This window comes from Podarcis raffonei, chromosome 11 (assembly GCF_027172205.1).
Source record: "Podarcis raffonei isolate rPodRaf1 chromosome 11, rPodRaf1.pri, whole genome shotgun sequence".
In the NCBI taxonomy this organism is placed as follows: Eukaryota; Metazoa; Chordata; class Lepidosauria; order Squamata; family Lacertidae; genus Podarcis; species Podarcis raffonei.
The window spans coordinates 52,571,185-52,585,139 of NC_070612.1; the positions used below are offsets into that span (position 1 = coordinate 52,571,185).

Here is a 13,955-nt window from a genome sequence, read left to right on the forward strand (position 1 = left end):
GCCAACATAGCACTTTTCCAGATGGATTTTAACTTTTAGACAAGAGGGAGAATGCAGTTTTCTAAGACAGCTTAGATAGGAATCAAGCTAATCTTTCACACAAAACATGAACTGAATAACACTCAAGTTGATACTTAACAACAAGTGTTGTTAATTAGGAAAAGTCAAATTATCTTCCAAATTAAGGTTCTCTCATCTCCACAAGAGAAGCAATGGGGAAATATATATGAAGGACTTGCACAATAAAATTAAATATCCCAGAAATATCCCATTGTTTTACAGCTTGTAAAAAATACAAAACTAGGGCAAGATTGGCAACGTGTTAGTCTGAGATGCTAAGATGGGGAAATGCCAGAGCCCCACTATAGATAAACAAAGGCCCAAATCGCATGAGCCAGTGCACTGAAAAACTTCAGGCAGGGGCAGCACATCCCAGAACTTGATTCTGTCACCTGCCATGCACATCAGTTTATGCTGTATTGCTGCTTACACCTCAGCCTCTGTACATGGCTGAAGAGTTATTATGCTTGCTTGGTCTAGTAAAGAAAACAGAGGGATCACCCTCTTGCCTGGCATCCTATAGTCTTTTGAGGGCACAGAAGCTAAGGGGACAGACACAGAGCTACAATGAAAGAGGAATAGCAAGGAAACAGAAGTCTTTTTTCAGTATATGTATGCATGTTACCTGCCACTAATTGCACATCCGTAATTTGCAGTGACCCACAGCAGTAATGTACCCAAAAAGTCAGTTTGGTAGCATTCGCTTTATTATAAAGAAATAAAGCAATAAATGAGAACATAAGAAGGGCATGCTGGATCAGGCCAATAGCCCATCTAGTCCAGCATCCTGGGCTGCATACACACTATTATTATTATTATTATTATTATTATTATTATTATTATTATTATTTTACTGCATTTATATACCGCTGTATATCTGGAGGTCTCAGGGCAGTTCACAGAACAAAATCAAAATATAAAACTACAAAATATATAATCAAAATAAAAAGAACAACCCAATAACGCCCCTCCCCCCAAAAAACACATTTCAAAAGGGCATAGGATTTCAATCAAATCAAACAAATGCCTGGTTAAAAAAGAACGTTTTTGCCTGGCACCTAAAGGTGTATAAATGAAGGTACCAAGTGAACTTCCTGGAGGGGGGGCGAGTTCCATTTAAAGCACATTTAAACCCAGGACTCTGCTCCCCCACAAGAATCCTGGAAATTGTAGTGCTAGTAATAGTAGTTCTGAAAGGAGGTAACGCCAGATCCTGGGAGTCTTGGGAGAAGTTATGTGGCTCAAATGTATGGTTTGCATGCAACCCTGTTCTCACATTGGCTAGCAAAATGCCCAGCAGCAGGAGCTGAGAACAGTATTCTTCCCCAGTTGCTATTCCCAGCGGCTGGAATTCAGAAACATACCGTCTCCAGCAGTGGAGGTAGAAGAAAGGGAGTGGCTCGTATCCATTGAATTTGTCTAATCTTTTAAAATCCATCCAAGTGGATGACCATCACTACCTCGTGGGAGTGAATTCCATGGTTTAACTACGTACTACTGCCTATTCTGAATATTCCAACATTCAGCCTTACTGAATGTCTTGAAGTTAAAGTAATTTTTCAAAAGGTAAAAACTTTTCTCTATCCAATTTCTCCATACCATGCTAAATTCTACACATCTCTATCACGTTTGCTCTTACTTGCCATTTCTCTAAACAAAAAGCCCCAATTGTTGTAACCTGTCCTCATAATGGAATTGCTCTGCCCCTGTGATCTTTTTGGTTGCCTGCCCTTTTCTGAACCTTTCCCAGCTCTACGACGTCCTTTCTGAGTGAGGTGGCCAGAACTGTACACTGTATTCCAATTCAGGTTGCACCATAGATGTGTAACATTACTTCAGTGATGTTGGGCTGGAAGAGATCACTAGAAAGGAAGGACATACACTTGCTGTGTCAAGTGAAAGTAACTCACTAGCAACACTCAGAAAATTATCCTCTTAGAGGTAGCTATGCAAAGACGCTTCTCACCCTGTCCAGATTACAGGTCGATAAATTTACATAAAAGTTAATGATAGATCTAGAAGCCACTTAACTTTTTACCAAATGTTTGAGCTGCAGCTCGTAGGCAGGAATTACGCCAATCCAGTACATATCAGAGCAAAGTACAGATTGTGAGAAAATATGCCTTTAAAACAGGCAGAACTGAAACCTGTTTTTGTCTTCCCCTTTCTTCACTTTACCTCCCATTAATTACAAGCAGAATGACCGGTGGTGACGGCTAGTGAGGCCTGTGGTCCAAAACAACTGGAGACATCAAACTTGGGAAGGCTGTGCTGTAGAAGAGTTGGAGAAGGCCTTCTGGTCACCTATTCCAATGCTCTGCTCAGCGTAGAGAATCCAGAGCTTAAGACATCCCCAAAAGATTTCTAAGTCTAGTCTCAGCTTTAAGACCTCCAGCACGGGGGAGTCTAACCCTCTCATAACTTAAGCCCATTCAATCTAGTCATGCCCTTTGTCTTCTTCTGTGTCACTAAGAGCCAAAACTATTTGAAAACGTTCTCTCTTGCTCATACTTCACCTGCTTAGTCTTCTCTGAGCTAAACATACCCAACTTCTTCACTCTTTTCTCCTAGGATTTGTTTTACATATCACTCATTTCTTGCCCTCCTCTACCCTGGTTCTGCTTTGTCTATATTCTTAAAACTGCAGTGCACTCATTTTTGTAAGTCACTCTGAGATTCATTTTTCTGAGGGGAAGAGACTAATAAATATAACAGTAACAGTAACAATAGCAACAGCTTGATACAACACTTGAAGCTGACTATGCTGAATGCAAACAAAAAGTTATATTCAAGCCTTTATTGGCTTTAGTCTGCCTATGCTAATTATACTCTGGTCTTACAAGAATCACACTCTTTTTGTCAGTTTTTGAGAAACGCTTCCTGTGTTTCTCTGAAAATGTGTCCCCATGACCATACACATTTTTGCTCAAAGCGGTTCGCACAAGTCTAATACAATCACCATAACTCTTAATAAAAAATAGATCTACAACATAAACACTAAGAATTAACTGCTAATTTGAAATATATCAAAAACTGAACACTTCATATAGAATGTCCCAGGTTCAATCCCCAGCTCTTCAGGTGGGATTCTGAATGCCCCCTGCCTGAAATCCTGAAGAGCTTCTGCCTGTCTACTCCGACAATAATCAGCCAGATGGACTGATGGTATGACTCAGTGTAAGGCCTATATCCCTACAAAGCTTACCAACAGTTCCAATTAACAGTATACAATACCTTCACATCCCAAAGTAGCCACAAAGTTGGTGGCATTAGTGCCTAGCACCTGCCATAACATTTATATCTTGACCTTAATGTCCAGAAAGCCCCTTCGGAGTTTTTCTTGCAGCAACTTCCTTGTGAAAACTGTAGAGCAGGACAAGGCAGGTGGAAAGGCAAACACTGTTGTGGTTAAACAAACTTAGGCTAAGTTTTACCACACATGAAAAACTTAAAACAAATCCTTATTTCCTGATGAATAGCCTTTGGACTACTGTATAATGTAACTTAAATAGAAAACTATCTTTAGAAAGATTTTTCCTCCAAAAGCATTTTATTTTAAAAATCCGATTTAAATCAAAAAAATCTGATTTAAATCAAAAAAATCTGATTTTTTATATCATTGATTTTTATCTACCCTGATATGCAGCATCGGCAGAGGTGTACCTAGGCTCCCTTCCATCCTTGACAAGGAGATGTATCAGCGCCCGTCCACCCATCTCCAGAAAAAAACACCATGATGTAATTCAGTCATCACAAATGACTTTTGAACTGGGCATTTAACAGCATTCTACTCAAAAGTAAATCCAACCAAGTTCAGTGGGGCTTACTCCTATGAAAGTAGGTACACAGGACTGCAGCCTAAATCTGGCAAGTCAGAGGCAGGAACTTCTGACAATACCTCACTTGCCTTTTCATTACTTCGGTCAAGAAGCCAGCAGAAAGGCAAAAACTTGGAGGTTGTGCCCCAGCGCATCCTTTACTCAAAAGTAAGCCCTGCTTAACTCAATGGCACTTGCTCTCTGGGGTAAACTTGCAGTGGCGCACGTGCTGGAAATTGGTCAAGCCGGGAAAGAAACCAGGAAAAAGCAACTTGGCTACTGTAAATTAAGAGCCTCTGATGTTTCTCAGTTACAACATCAGCTGAAAGGCTGCTCTTGGGGCAAGCAGGGGGATCAGAGGGTGGGGAGAAGCCCTCACAGGGAGAGGTAAGGGGATTCTGCAGCTGCTGAGACAGCCCATACCGGCATTCAGATTCCTCAGCTGAAGTTCCAAGAGAGGCACAATTTTTGCACCTTCCTCCTGGCCTGCACCCTTGGCAAAGACCAACCTTACCAACCCCTAAGTACTACTCTGAGCATTGCACACCCAAACTTTGGCCTTGTTCAGAACTTGGATGAATGTATGAGGCTCAAAGTAAGATTGTGTGTGCTCGGCCTTCACGTGTTCAGTATAAGGTTTGAAACAGCCCCATGTGTACGACTGTAAAAGCAGCAGGCTCTTTCCGTGCAGTTGGGAAACCTGTGTGCACAGCACAGGAATGTTTTGCATGCACAGGTGCTCTTTTTAATCCTGTGCAATGAATGTATGGTCAAACATACGCGATCCCACTTCCTTGACTACTATCTGAAAGGGGTTCCTATCATTGGCACTCACTTCAAGATCTGTTGTATTTAAATTCTTTTTTACTGTAAGCTGCCCAGGGAATTGTAAATAAATAAAATGTCCTCCATTCAGTGAAGTGGCTTTAATTCTCGGATTTCTTCTGCTGCCATATAATCTCTTCAGCTGCTAGCACAGTTCATTGAACTTATTCTTTACAGTGTTTTGACAGGGTCCACACACTAGGAATGCAATAGGATGTGGGGCAATTATTGGAAAATCTGGCAAAAGTTGAGCAGAACTGTTAATACTATTCCGTGCAACCCCAATCTCTGAGCAGCAAGAGACCCCAGGGGTTCCAATGTTTACTCACTGTTTTGTTTCCTTGGAATGAAGGTCAACTGAGCCTGTGGTGTCTTTAGGCTATATGGTTTTATTTGCACACATACACAACTTGAGCATAGGATGGAGGGGATCAAAGAATTAACACTCCAACATATCTTGCTTCCCCATTAGGTGCTCAGGGAAGCTCCGAGTCACACAAACACCACTCTGGAGATTGTTTTTCTACTTTACAAGGTAATGTGGCTTCCAACTACATAAGTGGGGTTACACCCCTTTGTTTCTATGGCAGCAGGGCAACCTTGTCTGCCCAGTTCAGTGGCTTCTTCTACTAGCTTCTAAACCTTACATACACAGTATCATAGGATTGGAAGGGCCCCGTGGGTATCATCCAGACTGACCCCACAACCTATAACGCTATGTTTAATTTTGCACCAAAACTGGGCCACCAAGACAGCAGTAGCAGAACAACTTCATCAAGCTTCCTTGCATCTTAATACATTTCCAACAGACACCATTTTTATAATGTTCATTGGACACTAGTGTGCTCTGAATGTCATTGCCGGTTGAATCAATTTCAAACAAAAATTCTAGATTGGACATTTCAGGGCTATTGCTCACTGTAGAGGCCTGAGTGGGGTTTCCTAGTTCCATCTTCCATGGTTACTGTTGATCTTCCAGATCTTTGTGTATCTGTAATTTTCCCTGGGGGAAGGGCTAATACTACCAGTGAGGATGGGTTAAATATGCCTTCAGTTAAATTCAGAATCTCCTGTTTTAAAGTTTAAAACCCACAATATCAAGACATCTGGTCACAGATCTCTTATGTCAGTCTTATGTGTGATCTCGTCCTCAGATCCATGTAGGAAAGTGTTTTCTCCTAGATGGAAAGCTGTAGGTTCTACAAACCAAAGGTAAGCCATATTTATAACAATGGAATTGAATGAAGTCATATTGACAGTAGTGGAGGTGAACTTTACTTAAGCTCCATGTATTTCAATAGGGTTTACCTGCTAATAATTTTTGCTGGATTTGTGCCGGCTGTTCTGTTCCCCTGTCTTTCTGCTTTCAAATTGTACCTTTCTTGTCAATGCTAGTAGACAACCATGTGGAATATTATGTAGAAAGGAGCTGTATCTCCCTAACCCAAATAAATTATGAAATGAGACATCTCTGGGTGAGTACCAGCCACGTAACTATCAGATTTGTTCATCTGTGGATCTATAATGTAGCATACCTGAAACGTGCTGTGCTATATTTCACTCATGCTTGTGTCTAGACCTCTAGGAAATATTGTTTAGGGGAGTATTTTCTGTAGAGCCCTACAGTACAGTGGACCCTCCAGATGCGAACTTCATTTGTCCCGGGGGTCCGTACTTACCCCGAAAAGTCCGTATCTGAAGGCCCCGATTCTGCACGTGTGCGACACGATTTAGCTGCTTCTGCGCATGCATGCGAGGCAAAACCCGGAGGTATACACTTCCGGGGTTGCTGCGTTTGTAACTCGAAATTACTTTACCCAAAGGTAACGTAACCCGAGGTACTACTGTATATAGTTAGCAATCCTACTAGAAAGTATGCTAAATACCTTTATTAAGGTTTGTAAATGCAGTGTTTAAAATGTTTATGTACTTACTGTTTTAAATTGTGTAATTTTATAATAACTATCTTCCTAGTACAATGTTAATTCTATCCCTTGCTTTCAACATTGTTCCCTTTATCTCTGGGATTCATGCCAGCTTAAACTAAATAGCTGTCTCATTTTTTTCCTAAAGTGGCGTTGGATAAATTTTACAATACTTCTATCACAATGGAACAAAAGTCATTCTGTTTTGCAAAAAAACACAAGTGAAAGCCTACTAATTTTTTGCCAGTCTTTTTTCTTTAACAATCAGTATTAAAGGTTCCCCTCCTCCTTTCTTTCTGCTGTTCCTGCTGTTTTTGTAATTTGTTACGTGTGTTACGGCCACTCTTTATATTGCAACTTTTACAGATGAAGAAGTGAATCCTGTAACTGGCCCTTTCAGTTTTGAAAAGCAGATTACAATAAATACAAGAAAGCCCATTAGAACAGAACTAGGCACTCCCTGCTGAAGTGACTATCTATCTATCATCTATCTATCTATCTATCTATCTATCTATCTATCTATCATCTATCTATCTATCTATCTATCTAATCTTCAATGATGTTATTTACCTGTTTATTATGCTTGTATCTCAAACTCCCTCTGGAAAGCTCAGAAGAGTTCACTCGGGTTTCCTGGTTAGTAACTTATCCAGGTTCTGGCCAAGCTAAGACTGAATTGGGAGGGGCAAATAACCTCCGTTCTTAAATGCAGAATATTTGCTCCTCCCATCAGAAGTGTTCTAATTCTTGAGTTCAGTTTTTATTTTGACAAGGAATAAAATTATACTGTTTAAACATATTCACCATCATTCAACAAGAAAGATCTACATGCAGAAACAAGATTTCTGCACACTGATTTCTATCTTTTCGGACTGAAAATCATAAACAGAATAATGCACATATGCACTGTACTGTTCAGGCAAGACTTAATTGCTAGATCTCTCTCTTGGTGTAAACTGGGATTTACAACCCTATCTGGGACGTCTAGCTACATTCTATCTTTTATTCGTTTGTTGAAGACATTTATATAGCACTGAATTGTTCGCATTTCATGGCAGTGTACATAAAAACAATCTACAGAAAACAAACGCAGGACAAATACAGGATAATAAAACATTAAAACTTTATCATAAAACCTGGTCTGCTGGAAGAAGATAGACTTCGTCATGCACCTGAAGCTAGGAAGGAGTGTGCCTGTCTAATTTCAGCTGGGAGGGAGTGCCACAGGCTTGGACACAGCACACTGAATGCACGTCTAGTAGTTAGGAGCTGTGCCTCTAAATCATTGGGAAATCAACAGAGATTCCTGCATAGATCCTGGTAATTGGGCCAGGAAATAAAAGATCAGGCAGTCCTTAAGATCTACTGGACCCATATTGTGGAGGGCCTTGTAAATTAATACGAGAACTTTGAATCTGGCTACCAGTAATGCATGAGCAGCTAGTGCAAGCTTTTAAGCACTGGAGCTGTGTGCTGGCCATGGTCTGTCTCCGCCAGCAGGCTAGCCGCTGCATTTTGCACCAGTTGTAGCTTCTGTACTGGGTGCAAGGGTAACCCTGTATAGAGCACATTGTAACCATCAAGTCCTAAGGTTTACTTATATATTTTATTATTGTATTTATAAAAAGCAGCCCAGTAACATTACCACATTTTTACATGCATAAGATGGGGTTTTTTGCTCAAAAAAAATGGGGGTCATCTTGTACACGGAACATGGGCATCTGGGGGAACTTTTTAAAATATTTAAGCATATGTCTGGGATTTTGGCTTGGGCAGGCTGAGGCGGTCCCTCCTGAGACCACCCCACCTTTCTCTCCCCCCCCCCCGGGCTGCATGCTGCCGACTGGCTCGCCTCCTGAAGCCCCCACTGGCTCGACCACCGGATCGAGAGCAGCTGAGAGCTGTTTCAGCTACCTCTCCTTTTTTTTTTTTTTAAATAATTTTTATTACAGATTTTTATAACAGCACAAACATATAACAAATACATAACCAAACAAAAAAAAAAGACAAAAACAAAAACAGAGCAAAAAACATGTACCATTTCGTATCTTAGTTTCTTATACCTTACTTCCCCGACTTCCTCATGCCTCCCTTTTCTGTATTCCAAGTTCTTATCAATTACTCAGCAAATCTTCCCTTATTTTAATTAAAATTTGAACTAATTTTCCTTATTCTCCTTGTCTTAACCATTGCTAATAGTAACCATTTGCTTTCCAATCCAACATCATTCTAACTTTCATTAATTTTATAATATTTCTTTAAATAGTCCTTGAACTTTTTCCATTCTTCTTGCGCTGCTTCTCTTCCCTGGTTTCGGATTCTGCTCGTCATTTCTGCCAAGCCCACTCTCCTTGCCCTTCTTTCCTTTTTTTCCTCTTCCCCTCTCAAACTCCCACCCTGCCCCCAGCCCGCTCATCACCTTCCTGAGCTCAGTTTCCTCGACGGCATGTCCTGACGCAGAGCAGCCGCTGCCTTCCCTCGGCTCTTCCTTGGCATCCTGCTTGGGAGCCTGCTTCCGCGCAGTAGCAGCAGCAGTTGCCACCAAGGGAGAGCATGTGGAGCCCCAGTCGCTGCCTTTGCTTCTGCACCACGGTGTACTGCATGCACCTCGTGCTGGAAACTTTGAGGGCAATTGCCCCCCAAAAGATCAACAACTTGCTGCCACCAATCATTCAGATTTTCACTTCTATTTTAGGGTTTCATTTTCTTAATTTTGGGTTAAAAAAATAGGGGTCGTCTTATACTTGGGGGCATCTTATACATGGGAAAATATGGTATTCTATGGGTGGCTTACATGATACTATTATCTTAAAACACCCCAACTTCCAGAATAAAAGACTAAACCTGGCATCCAAATGGCCTTGAAGAAAATACAGTGGTACCTTGGGTTACATATGCTTCAGGTTACATGCATTTCAGGTTACAGACTCTGCTAACCCAGAAATAGTACCTCGGGTTAAGAACTTTGCTTCAGGATGAGCACAGAAATTGTGCGGTAGTGGCGCGGTGGCAGCGGGAGGCCCCATTAGCTAAAGTTAAGAACAGTTTCAGGTTAAGAACGGACCTCCAGAACGAATTAAGTTCTTAACCCAAGGTACCACTGTACTGTGGCCCTTCTGAAGGAGCACATTCTCCCTGGTACCACCTGTTTCACTTCATGGGTCCTCTGAAGAGGATCTTAAGGTCTGGATAAGTATATATGGGAGTAGATGATCTTTCAGATATCCTGGTCCCAGCCTGTTAAGCGCTTTAAATGTTAAAACCAAGACAATGAATTTGGTCCAAAAAGACTGGGAGCCTGTTTAGCTGTTAAAACACTGTTGTGATATGTTGAAATTGCCAGCTCCCAGTTAACAATTTTACAACACTGATTTGAACCAATTGGACCAAGGCAGTTCCATGATGCTATATTTTAGTTGCATTAGACTAAATAATTGTAGGTCACTTTGAGTTTACATATTGTTTTTAAAAAGTGACCAATATGTCCAATAAATAAAAACATACAGAAATAAGGGCATGGCTGAATTAGATTGTTTATTTCTTCACACAAGAAGCACAAAGGAGTGGGGGGGGGGGGAGTCAGCCCTGAAAATATTTCCCTGTTTATCACACTGACTGCATGTAGCAGAAGTTGAAAGTTTCATAATGGAGTGTGGCTAACCCAAATGCACCTTCTAAAAATGATGCATTGATGTTTCATTTCAAGCAAACTTCTACAATGTAGAAACAAACATGATGTTCCTTTGCCCCAGTAGTGAAACCTGAATTCTGTTTTGCATTCAACAGTCTTAACCAAATTAAAGTCTGCACAAGAGTGTTACAAAAGACAAGCTTGGTTCCCCCCCCCCCATGTCCAGCTCCCCTTCCCTTTCCCCCCAAACTTTACCATACTGTTATTAAAATAAAAAATATTCATGCTTCTTTCAAAATGAATAATCTGCAATATTGTTGAGACCGAAACCAAGTGAAGAAATTATGAAATCCTTCCAAGCATTTAGTTTTGTTTTTTTTTGCTCAGATTTTGCTATAGGGAACTACAAGGAGGAACAACCAAAAAAGGAATGACCACAGACTTGCACAGAGAAAAAGGAATGGCTGCAAGAGGGTTGTTGTTTTTTGCTTTGTTTTTTGTAGCATGTGTCCTTATTGCTTTTATTTATTTACTTATTGAATTTACATACCACCCTATACCCGGAGGTCTCAGGGCAGTTCACAGAACAAAATAAAAATATAAAACTACAATACATATAATCAAAATAACAACCCAATAACACTCCCCCCAAAGAACATTTTAAAAGGGCATAGGATGTAAATCGGATCAACCAAAAGCCTGGTTAAAAAGGTTTGGGTAGGTAGCCGTGTTGGTCTGACGCAGTCAAAATAATTAAAGAATTGTCCAGTAGCACCTTAGAGACCAACTAAGTTTGTTCTGGGTATAAGCTTTCATGTACATGCACACTTCTTCAGACGTTTTTGCCTGGCACCTAAAGGTGTATAATGAACACACCAGACGAACTTCCCTGGGAAGAGCATTCAACAGACCGGGAGCCACTGCAGAGAAGGCCCTTTTTCATGTTGCCACCCTCCGGACCTCTCGAAGAAGCACACGAAGAAGGGCCTCAGAAGATGATCTCAGAGTCTGGGTAGGCTCATAAGGAAAGAGGCGGTTCTTGAGGTATTGCAGTCCTGAATAGTTTAAGGCCTTATAGGTCAAAACCAGCACTTTGAATCGGGCCCAGAAACTAAATGGTATCCAGCGCAGTCGGACCAGGATCAGTGTAATATGCTCAAACCGTCTTGCTCCAGTGAGCAACCCGGCAGCTGAATTCCGCAGTTTCTGAACTGTCTTCAGAGGCAGCCCTTTGCAGTAATCTGACCTTGAGGTTACCAGAGCATAGTCAACAGTAGTTAGGCTATCCCTGTCCAGATAGGGGCTACCGATCGGAAGGTTGGCGGTTCGAATCCCCGCGATGGGGTGAGTTCCCGTTGCTCTGTCCAAGCTCCTGCCAACCTAGCACATCAATGCAGGTAGATAAACAGGTACTGCTGTGGCGGGAAGGTAAAACGCGTTTCTGTGCACTCTGGTTTCCGTCACGGTGTCCCGTTGCACCAGAAGTGGTTTAGTCATGTCCACATGACCTGGAAAGCTGTCTGTGGACAAATGCCGCTGAAGTGAGATGACCCCTGCAACCCCATAGTCGCATCTGACTGGACTTTACTGTTCAGGGGTTCTTTACCTTTTTTCACCCTGGTCCAATGTAATGCCGGTGTGCAAATCACCCTGCCATTCATGCACTGCCCCTTGTAGCTTTCTTTCTGGCCCGATTAATGCCTGCTGGGTATGGACTCTTGCATCCAGGGGTCCATTATCTTTTTACTAGTACATTTCCGAGCACAATTCAAAGTGTTGGTGCTGACCTTTCAAGCCCTAAATGGCCTCGGCCCAGTATACCTGAAGGAGCGTCTCCACCCCCATCGTTCAGCCCAGACACTGAGGTCCAGCTCCGAGGGCCTTCTGGCGGTTCCCTCGCTGCGAGAAGTGAGGTTATAGGGAACCAGGCTGAGGGCCTTCTCAGTGGTGGCGCCCACCCTGTGGAACGCCCTTCCATCAGATGTCAAGGAAATAAACAACTATCTGACTTTTAGAAGACATCTGAAGGCAGCCCTGTTTAGGGAAGTTTTTAATGTTTGATGTTTTATTGTGTTTTTAATATTCTGTTGGGAGCTGCCCAGAGTACCTGGGGAAACCCAGCCAGATGGGCAGGGTATAAATAAATAAATTATTATTGTTACTTTTACTTATGGTGGCAGGGGCGGGGAGGGGAGAGATATACCACTTCGCTCTTGCCCCCCTTCCCCCAACCCAGCTCTTTCCCACGTGAATTTCTTCAGCTGAGCGACCCCCTCACCCCGGGGCCGGATTGAGGTTGGATGAGGCCCTAAGCTACTGAAGGTAAGGGGGCTCTTTATATGTCCAGCTGTCCTTTCTCAACAACAAATTGTCGCTTTTGGTGTGTTGAATATATGGTAATTTATGGACCTCATAGGTATCTAAAGCTATTTGCACATGCAGAATGTAGGCACCCTATACAGTGGTACCTCGGGTTACAGACGCTTCAGGTTACATACGCTTCCGGTTACAGACTCCGCTAACCCAGAAATAGTGCTTCAGGTTAAGAACTTTGCTTCAGGATGAGAACAGAAATCGTGAGGTGGCAGCGGGAGGCCCCATTAGCTAAAGTGGTACCTCAGGTTAAGAACAGTTTCAGGTTAAGAACGGACCTCTAGAACGAATTAAGTACTTAACCCGAGGTACCACTATATCTAGAAATGAGCAAACCATTGATGTTCTAGGCTAGCAGGCAGGGCCCATTACTTACATCACAGGAGCCTACACAACACAAAACACTGTTGCTGTGTGTATGTTTTATTTTATTTATTTTTTATCTCATATTTTGGAAATGTACATCCAGGGTTTTAAATTTTATTGGCGCCTCAGCTATAGCTGGTTTAGCTTAGACGTAAACCCGGCACTGCCCTCAGGCCCCAAGCCTTGGCTCCCTTCGTTGCCATACCCTTCCCCCCCCCCGTCCCTCCTTCAACTGAGGGAGAAGAAGCGTCTCTTACCTGAGGGGAATGGGCGGGAAAACTGACGTGACGTCTCTGTCTCTCCTCAGGAGACGCGGCCTTCCCAGGCCGGGGTGAGAGGATAGAGGAGACCGGGGGCTTGGAGACCGGCCGCCGGCCACCTGCCTGGGCGAGGCTCGACCCGCAAGCCGCCGAGCCTTCTTCCTCGCTTGTCGCGCCCTTTCGGCCAAGCAGCCGCCCGAGTGTCCGCGGCGAAGAAGGCCGGCCTGGGCTCGGCGGTCTCTCTCGGGCCACGCCCGCCGGGCCCCGCCGAAGGAGCCCCGGGTCCGTTCAGGATGACTGGAGCGCCCGCTTCCTCATTTTCGAGTTTCCTCAGCGGCTGGGTTTCGGCAGGGCGGCACTTCCTCGTCGGCGCCAAGGCCAGCTGCCTTCATTTGCTTAAGAGCGGTTTAACGGGGGCAGGGCGCGGTGTTTGGGGCTTTCGGTACCCCGAGTGGGACGGAGGCGCTGGGGACCCGGTTGCCGCTTCCCCGGCGCCTCTGCGCTCGGCAGGAATCTCCCCTTCCCTGCCCTCGCTTTTATTTCCATGCCAAGTAAAAGCGCAGGTTCTGCTTTTTCTGCGCACGCCGTAGCGATTGGCTCCTGCCTGGCAGCGGGGGTTGGGCTAGATGACCCCTGGGGTCCCCTTCCTAACTCGGTGATTCTATGATTTCTCCTGAAATCTTGTGCTTCTTAACGT

The 13,955-nt window shown here is 43.3% G+C and overlaps 1 protein-coding gene across 3 annotated transcripts in view; it reads right to left on the reverse strand.

Annotated features, from left to right (window-relative positions):
- The window catches only part of SYK (spleen associated tyrosine kinase), a 36,938-nt gene extending 23,247 nt beyond the window's left edge, over positions 1-13,691 (reverse strand). Inside the window, exon 1 of one of the 3 annotated variants that reach the window (XM_053409175.1) lies at positions 13,256-13,691. The gene's annotated coding sequence lies outside the window, so the exon portion shown is untranslated. Of the gene's footprint in view, positions 1-7,198; positions 7,273-13,255 lie in introns of those variants that run through there. The other 2 variants (XM_053409177.1, XM_053409176.1) reach the window with 2 other exon arrangements.
- Positions 13,692-13,955: the final 264 nt, after the last annotated feature.